The sequence below is a fragment of the Lactuca virosa genome, chromosome 4 (assembly GCF_052849685.1).
Source record: "Lactuca virosa cultivar CGN04683 chromosome 4, Lactuca_virosa_CGN04683_v6, whole genome shotgun sequence".
NCBI lineage: Eukaryota > Viridiplantae > Streptophyta > Magnoliopsida > Asterales > Asteraceae > Lactuca > Lactuca virosa.
Window position 1 is genome coordinate 368,775,862 of NC_136429.1, and position 11,785 is coordinate 368,787,646.

General features: G+C 35.7%; 1 long non-coding RNA gene across 2 annotated transcripts; it reads left to right on the forward strand.

The window, feature by feature from the left end:
• The first annotated feature begins 1,709 nt into the window (after nt 1–1,709).
• Nucleotides 1,710–3,216, forward strand: LOC145168996 (uncharacterized). Of its 2 annotated transcripts, XR_013742226.1 has the most exons (4): nt 1,710–1,816; nt 2,105–2,300; nt 2,388–2,489; nt 3,044–3,216. It is a non-coding gene; the product is annotated as an uncharacterized LOC145168996 (long non-coding RNA). The 2 variants fall into 2 exon arrangements; XR_013742225.1 differs by lacking the exon at nt 1,710–1,816 and having other exon boundaries at nt 1,868–2,300.
• The last annotated feature ends 8,569 nt before the right edge of the window (nt 3,217–11,785 follow it).

Genomic DNA, 11,785 nt, shown 5'->3' on the forward strand with positions numbered 1-11,785 from the left:
CAAACTTTATGCTTTCTGGAACTAGATCAACCTGATTAGGGCTTGGATCCACAAGCTCCAAGCCAAGCAATGCTTCCTCAAGGAACTCCTTCTTCCACAATACGCACCAAAAACTCACTAAATAACCAAAATGCTCAAGAATCACTCAAATGGAGGCTTGGGGTCGATTTCTAGGGTTTAGAGGGATGGAGGCTGAAGATATTAGGGTTAGGTTATGAGATAAGGAGCTTAAATAGGGTCCAAGACCCTAAAATAGGGTTCAGGTCTGATTAGCGTACGCCCAACGTACATATGGTACGCCCAACGTACTCCGAAGAACATCGCGACTACCCCTGGTCAGTACGCCCAGCGTACTCCAAAGTACGCCCAACGTACTTCCTTTTTCACTAGTACGCCCAGCGTATGCTTTGTGTACGCCCAACGTACTCGGCTAAGCCTGAAACCACAAAACTTCTGAAGGCCATAACTTCTTCGTTATAAATCCGTTTCCGACGATCCTTACATCCACGAAAAGGTAACGAGAATCCCTACACTTGTATCTACTTTATTCCTCCTGAAGCCCACTCGAACTCAGATCCAAAATTCATGAAAAGTCCGAACCACCGCTTTTAACAATACATTTGGGCTCTAAAGCACAAACCGAACTCCTTTATCACACCACCTACCTTACCCGCATCCCAAAAGGGCCTAAACCTTTCTCTTTCAAAGCCTCAAAACCTTCTCATACTCGGATTAAGGCCCATGGGCCTTAAATCATAAAACTATCCAGAACAGGATGTTACATAAGTCTCAAAATTCCGTAATAAATATATATCAGCGCGACTGTTTACTGATCTGATCTGCAACATCGAAGCCTTAAATCCTGGTGGCGATTGTTGTTGGTGGATGAAATTTCTTTAGTGATGACACATGGGTAACATCAAATGGTCTTGATGGAACTTCTTCTTATCAAATTGGGTAATGCAAGTGTACTTTAAATAAATGTGAAGTATATTCCAAAGGGTTAATCTGGTAATTATGTTTTCATATATGAACAGTATGATGTCAACTGTGATGGATTCCTTTCTACTCCGATCAACATTACGAAAATTAGGTGTTGAGGCATGTCTACAATCATCATGTTGTATGCCAGAAGGGATTAATGACCAAAACTCCTGTTGTTACACAACTGCAAATTTTGAATCAACTTATAGAGTTATTGCTTTTATCTTCCAATATCCTACAATTTCTTTTGTTCTTTCATTTGGGTTTCCACCTTCGGCTATAAGGTTCTTCAAAAATTGTTGTGAAATTTTTGTGTTCTCCTTTCTGTTTTACCCTATACAGATTAATTTGTTTAGTTTATGGAAATCGGTATTAATTGCCACATAATATCTATAATTAATAATTATTGACCAATTTGCCCTAGTGTAACTTTTATCTTTAAAAAAAATGTTTTTTTAGCTTTTGTAGTTGATATCACTTATAAGTTCTTCAAGGGTAATATTGGAATTTGTGGTTCATCTCTGTGGAAATGGAAGCTCCTACTGTTGCTTTTACTATTATGGTTTTGAAGTCCCTTACTATTCATGATTTTTGTTGTGCTGTTTGATGTAACTGTTTATTATAAAGGAGTTCATGGTGAGGAGCTTTATCTTATTCCATTGTCGAAATATTTATATGCACATTTGACAATATTGCTTAATTTTTACTTTTTTTTATAAATTTTTAGATGACCTGAATGAAACTTATTTTGTTGGTAATGTTGATGTTGATGATTCATCTCTATGGTTGGTCAAATGTACTTATCAGTGCTTTGAAAAATCAATAGCTATCGGTAAGTATTGCTCATCATTGTTTTGGTTGGGATGGAATGAAATGTGATGTAATGACAAAGTAATGAATGGAATCAACAGTTCTATTCCCTTGTCAGTTTCTTCCCACCAAACATTTCCTAATATCTTTATTCAGCGTGAAAATTGATGAATTTCTGTATTTTTTTTGTCTCAATTTCAGTTTTACTCAATTGTTGCCACTAAATTAGATAAAGGTCTGAGTATTTTCGGTTAATAAACAAGTTTCTTTTTTAACAAGCAATTTCCTGTGTTTTGTTTCGATTCTGAAGGGGAATGAGGTGGATGGTGTAAATGTGAAGGAATTTTACTTCAGATGGTCATGGGTGTGTTTCTTGATCAGTTGGGTGTGTTCATGACATGGAATTGTGCTTAAGTTAGCTTGAATTCTTTCTATACAAAAGATTTTAGCCATGGCTGCTTCGAAGAACAGAGGTGGTCCGGAGCCAAACGAATGAGCTTGAAAAGGTTTTATATTACTCTAACTATTATATAATTGATGGTATATTGTTTGGTTTTAGGCACTCAAATATTTTTCTCTTTTATTTTGCTTAGTTCTTGGTTGAAGATGGAATGTAAAAGAATCTGCAAGAGGCTATAAAAAAAAAAATACTGGCCTGTTATAGAAGGCAAGAAGGCAGATCCTCAGTTCATCAGGTATAATTTCTTTGTTGATCGTTGGCTTATTGGAACAAGTATTGACAATTTTACTGAGTTCCAATGCTTTTGTTTGCCTATTTTCAATGATTTTAATGGCCACTGTATTTTTTGTTGATTTTGATCAATTTTCTGTTCACCTTATGTGAATATGATATGTAGAGGACTATTCAATAATTTTACCTTTTTTTTTTCTCATTTTTGAGACCTGTCAGTCCAATACATAGCCTAATTTCTACTTTGAACTTTGACTCTTCTGCAATCTTAATTTTTGAAACAAAACTAGATATTAAAACAATGATTCTTTTTACCTGTAACATAATATAAACCTAAAAAAGACTCATTTATCTAATCCTACTGCTATGTTTTCTTTTTTAATATTTTTTTTCTTCTGTCGTGATTGCCTTTTTTAAAATTTTAATAGGAATTATAGCTACAGTGACAATTATGTTTTTTTTTGTTATTTAGATTAGGTCACATCACTTTATGAAAACACTCTTCATCATATGAATCTTAATTTGTTGTTTTGGCATTGTGAAATTTTGTTTTTACAGAAATGGCCGGTTGTTGAGAAGCTTCATTTTTATGTGAAAACAACACTGATGGGATTCTGGGATGGACGATTATATTTACTTCAGGACACAGAGATAAAGCGTAGAACAAACTCATCATAGTTTCATTTGTTTTGGAATTTATTCTTCAAAAATTGTTTAAATGACCATTAAAGGGGCTGTTTTCCTATTTTTGTAATATCTACTCTTAAGTGCAATCCAGTTTCGCATATAAATGCATGATGTTGACCCATTGAAACAAAAAAAAAACCCTTCTTGACCCATGCAAAGCATGGGTCCTTCCCTAGTTTGGACTATAATTCACAAATGGTTACAACCAATATCAACAATCTTAGTAAAACATATTATAATTACAAATGCTAAGATCAAAATAAGTAGTTGTCTAATTAAGCTTCACTTTTTCTTCACTTCCAACAGTCCATCGTCAGCAAAGTGCCAAGAAGTGATCATATATGGACAATGTACATTTAATCTTCGCAATAGAACCTGGAATATATGGAAATATAAAACCAAATATGTAAAATAATAATGTCTCATGAGTTGTATAGGTTTTAGACACACATATCATTTTCAAAATATAGTAAGAAAGTTTCAAATTTATTAATATCTTATACCTAATGCAATAAGTATAATGCATGACCACATTCCAAATGCAACAATGGGGAGTTAATACCCCAAAGTTTGGCTTCCCTGACTTCATTTTTTTTATACTTCCACTCGTTGACAAACTGATTCTTATTCACTTCGGCTACGTACCGACTCTTATTTTTATAGATAGAGTCTAATCACAATCGTGACATTCCATGTCTACTTGTCACTAATAGAAAATGAGATCAATCTACAATAACCTCACATTTATATGACATCTACATCGCAAAATGAGGTACCACGTCAAACTCCCCAACCGACGACGGAAACGCGAGATTGTGCGATGTAATAATGGATTCCAGTCATTTGCATACATAGAACAATATGATAACATAATGTATAAACTTTTACTAAGACAAAAGGGAAATCACATTGTCTTTAACATGAGACTACGTTATAATATGGCAATACGGTGAATGCCTTAACAGACATGCAACGATAAAAATACAGTAATGTAATAGATAAATCGTGATCCCATGTTTGTTCTGAGTGTAATTAACATCTAGCTTCTTATATCCCTGAGAATAAATATGTTTTAAATAATATCAACATAAAGTTAGTCAGTTTCATAGGTTTGACTCAAAGTACTTTTATACCAAAAAGTATGTGCATATTGTATTTAAGTGCTTCGTAACCTTTATATATATATATATATATATATATATATATATATATATATATATATGTGTGTGTGTGTGTGTATGTGTGTTTATATATCATACACACTCACACATACACACACTCACACACACACACATATATATATATATATATATATATATATATATATATATATATATACATACATACATACATACATTTAACCCAAAATCATACGTTTACGTTGTATCTAAGTACTATTCCAAGTTAGATGAATGCATTTAGAGTTTTCTCAACGATTACAATAAGTCCCTACAACCGAACAGTTTGATGAGTGGTTGCACCTCACGATGCTGTTGTTTTACGTTGTAGAATTCTTCTTCGAGACGCTTCACCGGACGTCACGGGTGTGTAGATAGTTATCACTCATTGTAACTCTTCCGTCAAAGTTGTAGCTAGCAACCATAGGTGGGGATATCAACCCATATAGATCTATACATAAATCTCCCGCTTACTTAATAATTATCGTTTATAGGTCAGTGGTCTTGCTAAGCATTACAATTAGGTGATGAAATGTCTCATGTAAATCATCGAGTGAACCGAGCTAAACGTGCATGTGCCTTGACATTAATTGTCAACGTTAAAAAGAAATAACGTTAAAAAGAAATAGTTTGATTACGTAAACATTGTAAATGTTTATAATTATCATACCAGCTATGTAAACAAACCTTCAAGAGATATACATGATGCAACTTCAAAGATATTGTTTATAGGGTAAATGACACAAATGCCCTACGAATTTTCTAGGGTTGGTCTTTTTAGTCCCTAAACTATTTTTGTGGCTTTATGAGGGAACGAACTCATGGGCAACCTTTATTTTTAGTACCCTTTACTTATTATAGCTGGTTTGAGTGATGCAGACAAAACTTGGGGCCTATTTTGCTACTGTTCATCATCTTCCTATATGTTAAACTCTTGCATTAACAATGGACTCCGGCCTACCACCTTCGAAATATCCACCAGCACCGACGGGACCGTCACTTCCATTCATTTTGGCACCAACTGGAAGTCCTTGAACTAGGGGTGAGCATTTGGACCAAACCGGACCGGACCAGACCGGTTATGGAGAATATTGTGGATCGTGGACCGGACCGAATGAGTCGTGTCCGTGTCCTTGTCCGTGTTCGGGCCCGGGTCCGGGTCCAGGTCCAGGTCCTGATTTTCTAGTTCTTGGACCTGTTTGGACCGGTACAACTTTAATAGCATAGAGTACAAGTCGTTAAAATAAGTTTTTGGGTTTGATAGAACTCGTTAAAATGAATATGTTATTGGGTTTGATACGATTCAACTTGTAAAAATGATTACGTTTCCGTTTCACGCATAACTAATCTACCTTGATGTTATAATATTATAACTTGCAATATTAATTTTCCAAATAAAAGCAACTAACATATAAATCAAGTTCACCATGATCTCTTTCATATGATTTATCTGACAAAGATACATAAAATTCAGAATTATAGTCTAAAATAATAGTTAAAAAGCTGAAATATTTCAGCTTTTATAGCTCAAATTTGAAGGATTGTAACTCACTGAATATAATACCAAAATCAACAAAATTATAGTCTAAATTCATCTACAAACTGTAAACTAAATGCTGGAAAAAACCGTAGGTTAATCCGACTTAAAACGAATGAGTTATGGTTGTTTAAACATTTTCACAAATTACAAAATTATAAAAATCTTGCTGAAAAGCTGAACTTTTTCAGCTTTAATAGCTCAACTTTGAAAGACTGTAACTTACTGAATATAATACCAAAATCAACAAAATTATAGTTTAATTTCATCTACAAACTGTAAGTTAAACGTTGGAAAAAACCGAGTGTCAATCCGACTTAAAAAGAATGGGTTATGGTTGTTTAAAAATTTTCACAGATTACAAAATTTTAAAAATGTTGCTGAAAAGCTGAAATTTTTTAGCTTTGATAGCTCAACTTTGAAAGACTGTAACTCATTGAATATAATACCAAAATCAACAAAATTATAGTCTAAATTCATCTACAAACTATAAGTTAAACGTTGGAAAAAACCGCGTGTCAATCCGACTTAAAACAAATGAGTTATGGTTGTTTAAAAAACTTCACAGATTACATTTTTTTTAAATCGGGTCCAACCGGTTCTAAACCCGGTAAAAACCGGACCGGACCGGGAAAAAAACTTGACCGGTTTTGATGGATTCCTAGAACCGAGAATCAGCCCGGGGGTCCAAGAAAACGTTTCGGTCCGGTCCGGTCCACCGGTCCAAATGCTAACCCCTACCTTGAATAACTTGCATATTCCCCTAATTTTTGTTATTTCCTCTAGCCGCTACCGCCATTCCTTTGTTCTGGATCTATTCTGATGGTGTAAAATCCTGCTTATCAAAGTAAAATTAAACCAACAACAACATCAAATAATTAAAATTTTGATGAAACCTAGAAATTGAATGCGTCTGAGTCTCTTCCCCTTGTTGGGTCAAAATATTGGTTTATACTTTGCTTTTCTAAGAAAATGTATTTTTCCGTAATTTTTACGCCTGTACACACGTGTACGGCTGGTGTCTCATATATATAGGGTGAGGAGTCATGTGAGTGTAAGGCTAGAGAAGGAGAGCATATTGTAGAGAGAGAAACAAGAGAGAAGAAGAGTGTGTGTGAATCTTGTATTTGGATCTACATTCTAATCATCAAATAATACAAGATTCATCATCTTCTTCTTCTCCTTCTCTTCTTATTGTGATCTGGCATCATCCGTTTGATTGGGATTCCGCACCATCAAACGGATCTGATTGATACACAAGCAGATTGGGGACTTACAATTGGTATTAGAGCTTGGATTGTATCAATCAGTTTTGTCAGATCTGGAGCTTATTTGATCTTATTTTTGAAGGATTTTGGCGTTTTTGGATAGATCTCTGAAAATTAAGGAGGGTTTGTTCTTTGCATTTTTGATAAAAACGAGTTTTTGATCGAGTTTTGGAGCAAAAATGGTGAAAAACGTCGTTTTTTTCGCGATCTGATTGAAGGTGTGCGGCTCGGAGTGTGCGGTTCGGACGTGTGCGGTCTCGGTGTGCGGCTCGGTCTCGTGTACGGTCCAATCCTCGCTTCCAACCTCGTCTCGTTCAGCAACAGCATCGCAGCAGCGTTCACTAAAAAAAAAACGAAATTGAGGGTGCATGGGATCGAACCCGGGTCTCCTCCCAAATGAAGCAACGCCTTAACCAACTCATCTAGGCTGGGAGTTGATATCCTCCTTCTGTTTTTAATTCTTAAATATTCGCTTTCTCGTTTCTAATTTAGCAAATTTGTCACTTTTAACCCAAAAATCAGTTTCTTTTAATTTTAAATTCTATTTTCTTCCAATAATTTTAGCTTTTAATTTTTAAACTTTTATTTTTTACTTTTTACTTAAAATTTTGACTTTGACTTTTAAGATTTGACTTTTGACTTTAAACTTTGACTTTCTCGTTTAACTTTTAAATTTTCAAATTTAGCTTTTCGGTTTAACTTTTAAGTTTGACTTTTCAAGTTTGACTTTTGAGTTTGACTTTTTAAATTTGACTTTTAAGGTTGACTTTTGAGGTTTATAGTCAAAGGGCATGTTTTTTTAAGTTTGACTTTTAAGTTTGATTTTGGCTTCTAGTTGTGCTTTTAATGGCTTTTGAGGTCTACGAGGGAATTGAAGACATGAAAGAGAGTCGTCAGGATATGTTAAGACAAAATTTCAACATGTTCGATAATATCCCTAGAGAAACCCTGGAAGCTCAGTTGCAGCGATTTACTACACTTACTACTGAGATGAATATAGCTGGGATTTTCTTGACTAAATCCGAGATAAACAAAAAGCTGCGGAATTCACTTCCGAAATCGTGGGATATGAACGTGGTTGTCATCAAGAAGACAAAAGATCTCAATCGTCTTAGTCTTGCTGCTGTAATTGAAGAACTTGGCGCTTTGAAGTGTGGAAAAACAATGAGTTCCGCAAACATCCCAGTCAATGAAGTTTCATGTACTCCATCTTGTGAAACTACGATTAAGTTTCTTCGGGAACAAATTGATTTATTAAAAAGAGAAGTTGAGGACCTGAGATATGAAGGATATCAACTCAGGAAAGGACAAAAACCCCTAAAGGCCCAGTTAGAAACAAAAATTAAGGACTTTAAGAGAATTCAGGAAGACTACAGTATCAAATGTGAACATTATGATTATATCAAGAGACAGAATGATGAGTTAATTACTGAGCTTGATAAATTAAAAAGACAATTTGAAACTGCAAATTTTGATTTTAAAAGGTTTGATGTATCAAGTGAGGTAGTTGCCAACATGATAGACCATTGCATGCATTTTAAACATAACCAGCAAAAGGGTTTAGGATACGATAAAGTTCCTCCTCCTTTCAATCACACGTATCAGTATCACTCTTTGAATAAAGAGGAGATTTCCAACGAACCATTCATGGTTTATGGCAAACCAGCTGGTTTTGTATCAGGAGGCATTATTAATGTTGAAAATACTAATGTTTCTACTTCCCATGCAGATACATCTTTAAGCCAGGGAAAGCAGGAGTCTGGAGAGAATTGTACAGGTAAAGTAGTGGAAGAACAGAACAAGGAGAACACTTTTGAACAATCCAATGACTCCTTGAACTCTGAATCTATTGCTTCGAACTCAACTGCTTCTGATCAACCTGCTGTTGAGAAATACAGGCCACCAAATCAAGTGAAACAACCGACGGCTTGTTGCAAGTGTGCATGTGGGAAAAATCAGAGACAAGGCAAGGATACGCCACCAGGGGCAGGAAGAAACAACTTTACAGTGAAGAAAAAGACATGTTTTCACTGTGGAACACCTGGGCACATTGCCAGAAATTATCCTAATCGCGCATACGTTCCCTACTATGCACAAGGCTGACAGAACGCGCCAAGAGGGAGATACTCCAAAAGAAACCCCTTAAGGTCACGTTCAGACAATGGTGACTGAAACGCGCAGAAGGCCAAGAATCAAACCCACAAGGCCAAGAATCCGAATCCCAAGGGCAAGAAGGGAATGTCGGCTAAGAAGCCCAATCCAAGAGATGCTCCAGTGAAACAAATACCGGTTAGGTCAAAGTGATCTCAACGGCCGACATCAAGATCAAAAGCAAGTACTGAGCCACCCATTCGATCGAAAAAGAAATGGGTTAAACCCAACTACAAATGGGTTCCAAAGGCTCACTCTCCCAAATCTTCTAACGATTCTAATATTTCTTCATCTTCTGTTTGTGATAAACAGGATATGTCATGGGAGAGAGTATCGTGCAAGGATGAAAAAGGTCAACCCAGTTTCAAAATGGATTGGGTTCCAAAGATCAACTGATCCCGCTCTGTGCTGGGGCAGCTATGGAGGCATATCATCAGACTTCGGTTTGTTGGTAGTGGTTGTTCCTGGCACATGATAGGAGGCATCTCTCAACTGTACAACACTCAGAACATTATTTGAGAGTATGTGTCCTTTGCGGGAAGGGAAGAAAGGAAGGGATCACTCATGGGGTTAATGCTTAACGATGTGAAGAATTTTGGATCTGTTCTGAGATTACGCGTGCTGTTCTCAGACCTTCTGGATGCAAATTCAATCGGTGACTTACGGTTTGAGTTTTCTTCTCTATACTCCCGAGTTTTTCTTAAGCTGATTCCCTTTAAAGACTAATTTTTGTTTTAGGATAGTTTAAATTTGCGCATTTACTTTCGTTTCTCTCCTATGCACAAATTTAGGGGGAGAAATAAAAACAAAACAAAAATTAGAATATTTAAAAAAAAAATCAGAAAATTCAAAAATATGGTGTTAATGAAATGTGCTTGATGGAGATGTTTTGGGAAGTGATATAGTCATGTGATAACAGGCAATCTGAATCTGTGTAAGGGACTGAATCTGAATTGTCTAGGCTCTGTGTTCGATGCGCTGGTAGGCACGAAAGATTAAAATGGACTTGACTAGGCATTAATGAACTTAAGGAATCTAGAGACTTGAAAAATCTTGACCTAGATAGATCCATTTATCCTGACAATACGACGCTCAGATAGGTTGAGCAGGGAGATATACATGATAATCCACCGGTCACACTAAAATAATCTGTATCTAGAACCGTGGTTTAACTATTCCTCGATGTACGGACTTTGTCCTTAATTCCGGTATTGATGGGGTGACTGGGGAATTACGATAAAGTAGGTCTGTAGGAAATTATTTTATTGCTTTCTTTCTGTTAGTCATATGTTGCCTCCTCTGCGTGATTGAAATACATCCGACCTGGACTGTTACATATGCAATTCTATTTCTTTGCATCTTTTATCTATGCAATTCTTCCTGTCTGTTAGTCATATGATGTCTCCTTTGCGTGATTGAAATACACCCGACCTGGTACACAACATATGCACCATTCTACTTCTCAATCCCTCTAAATCTGGTTAGTCATATGTTTCAACCTCTGCGAGATTGGAAGAGATCCGACCTGGGTGTATAGCATATGCATTCTAAATCTGACTTCTCTCATAATAATTGTCTGCTCAACTAAAGTAAGGAATACTTTGGAAGTTCCTGATTATTGGGGTATGTCAGGAAGCGGGAAACATGTTCTAGTACATTTAAAATTGAACAATCACTAGGTTGTCTGTAGATCTCGCTGCTCAATTTAGCTGGACAACAATATCTTTGGTCGTCGTCAGCTGAATGGTCCTTAAGGAATATAATCTAGGAACATAGGATCACATTGTCTTGTCACTTATAGTATGTCCTAATTTTGTTACAATCTTTCGTGTTTAAGTGGACCACAATACCGGCGATTGACCAGATCTTTCATGAAGAGAGAGGTACTGATAAACGGATAAAGGCTGTCTAAAAACTTTGATCCCAAATCACTCTTAAAGTTAGATATCATTTTTATTTTTGTTAAATTTGTTCATAGTTTTCTTCTAATTTAAATATTAGGGGATAATTAAAAATTTTGAAAACCAAACAAAAAATCAAAAATTAAAAATCCAAAAATAGTGTTATTTCTGTTTTATTTCTTTTTCAGAAAATATGAAAAATCCAAAAAAATTGTGTGCTAAATTTTCTTTTAGTTTTGTTTTGTCTTGAAAAGTGAATTCAGGTGAAGATGAAACTCATGGAGTTTGTGTCGAAGATTTCTGAGCCAAGGCTTCATCCGTGATCATCGAAGAATTCTCATTCGAAGGAGCAAGAAATGAAGAATATTCTTCCGACATTCAATCTTTCAACCCCAGAAGCAAGGTGAAGCTGCACTTGAAGATTATGTGACAGATTGCATTGAAGCCTCCTCAATCAATTTGATGCTATTCTTGAACCTGCTGAAGTGATCCTGAAGATTAGTTCTCTCTGATGTTCGCTCTGAAGATTCTCAAGCTGAAAGCGCTATCTTTCAAGAATCGGTACAAGAAGCCTCCTC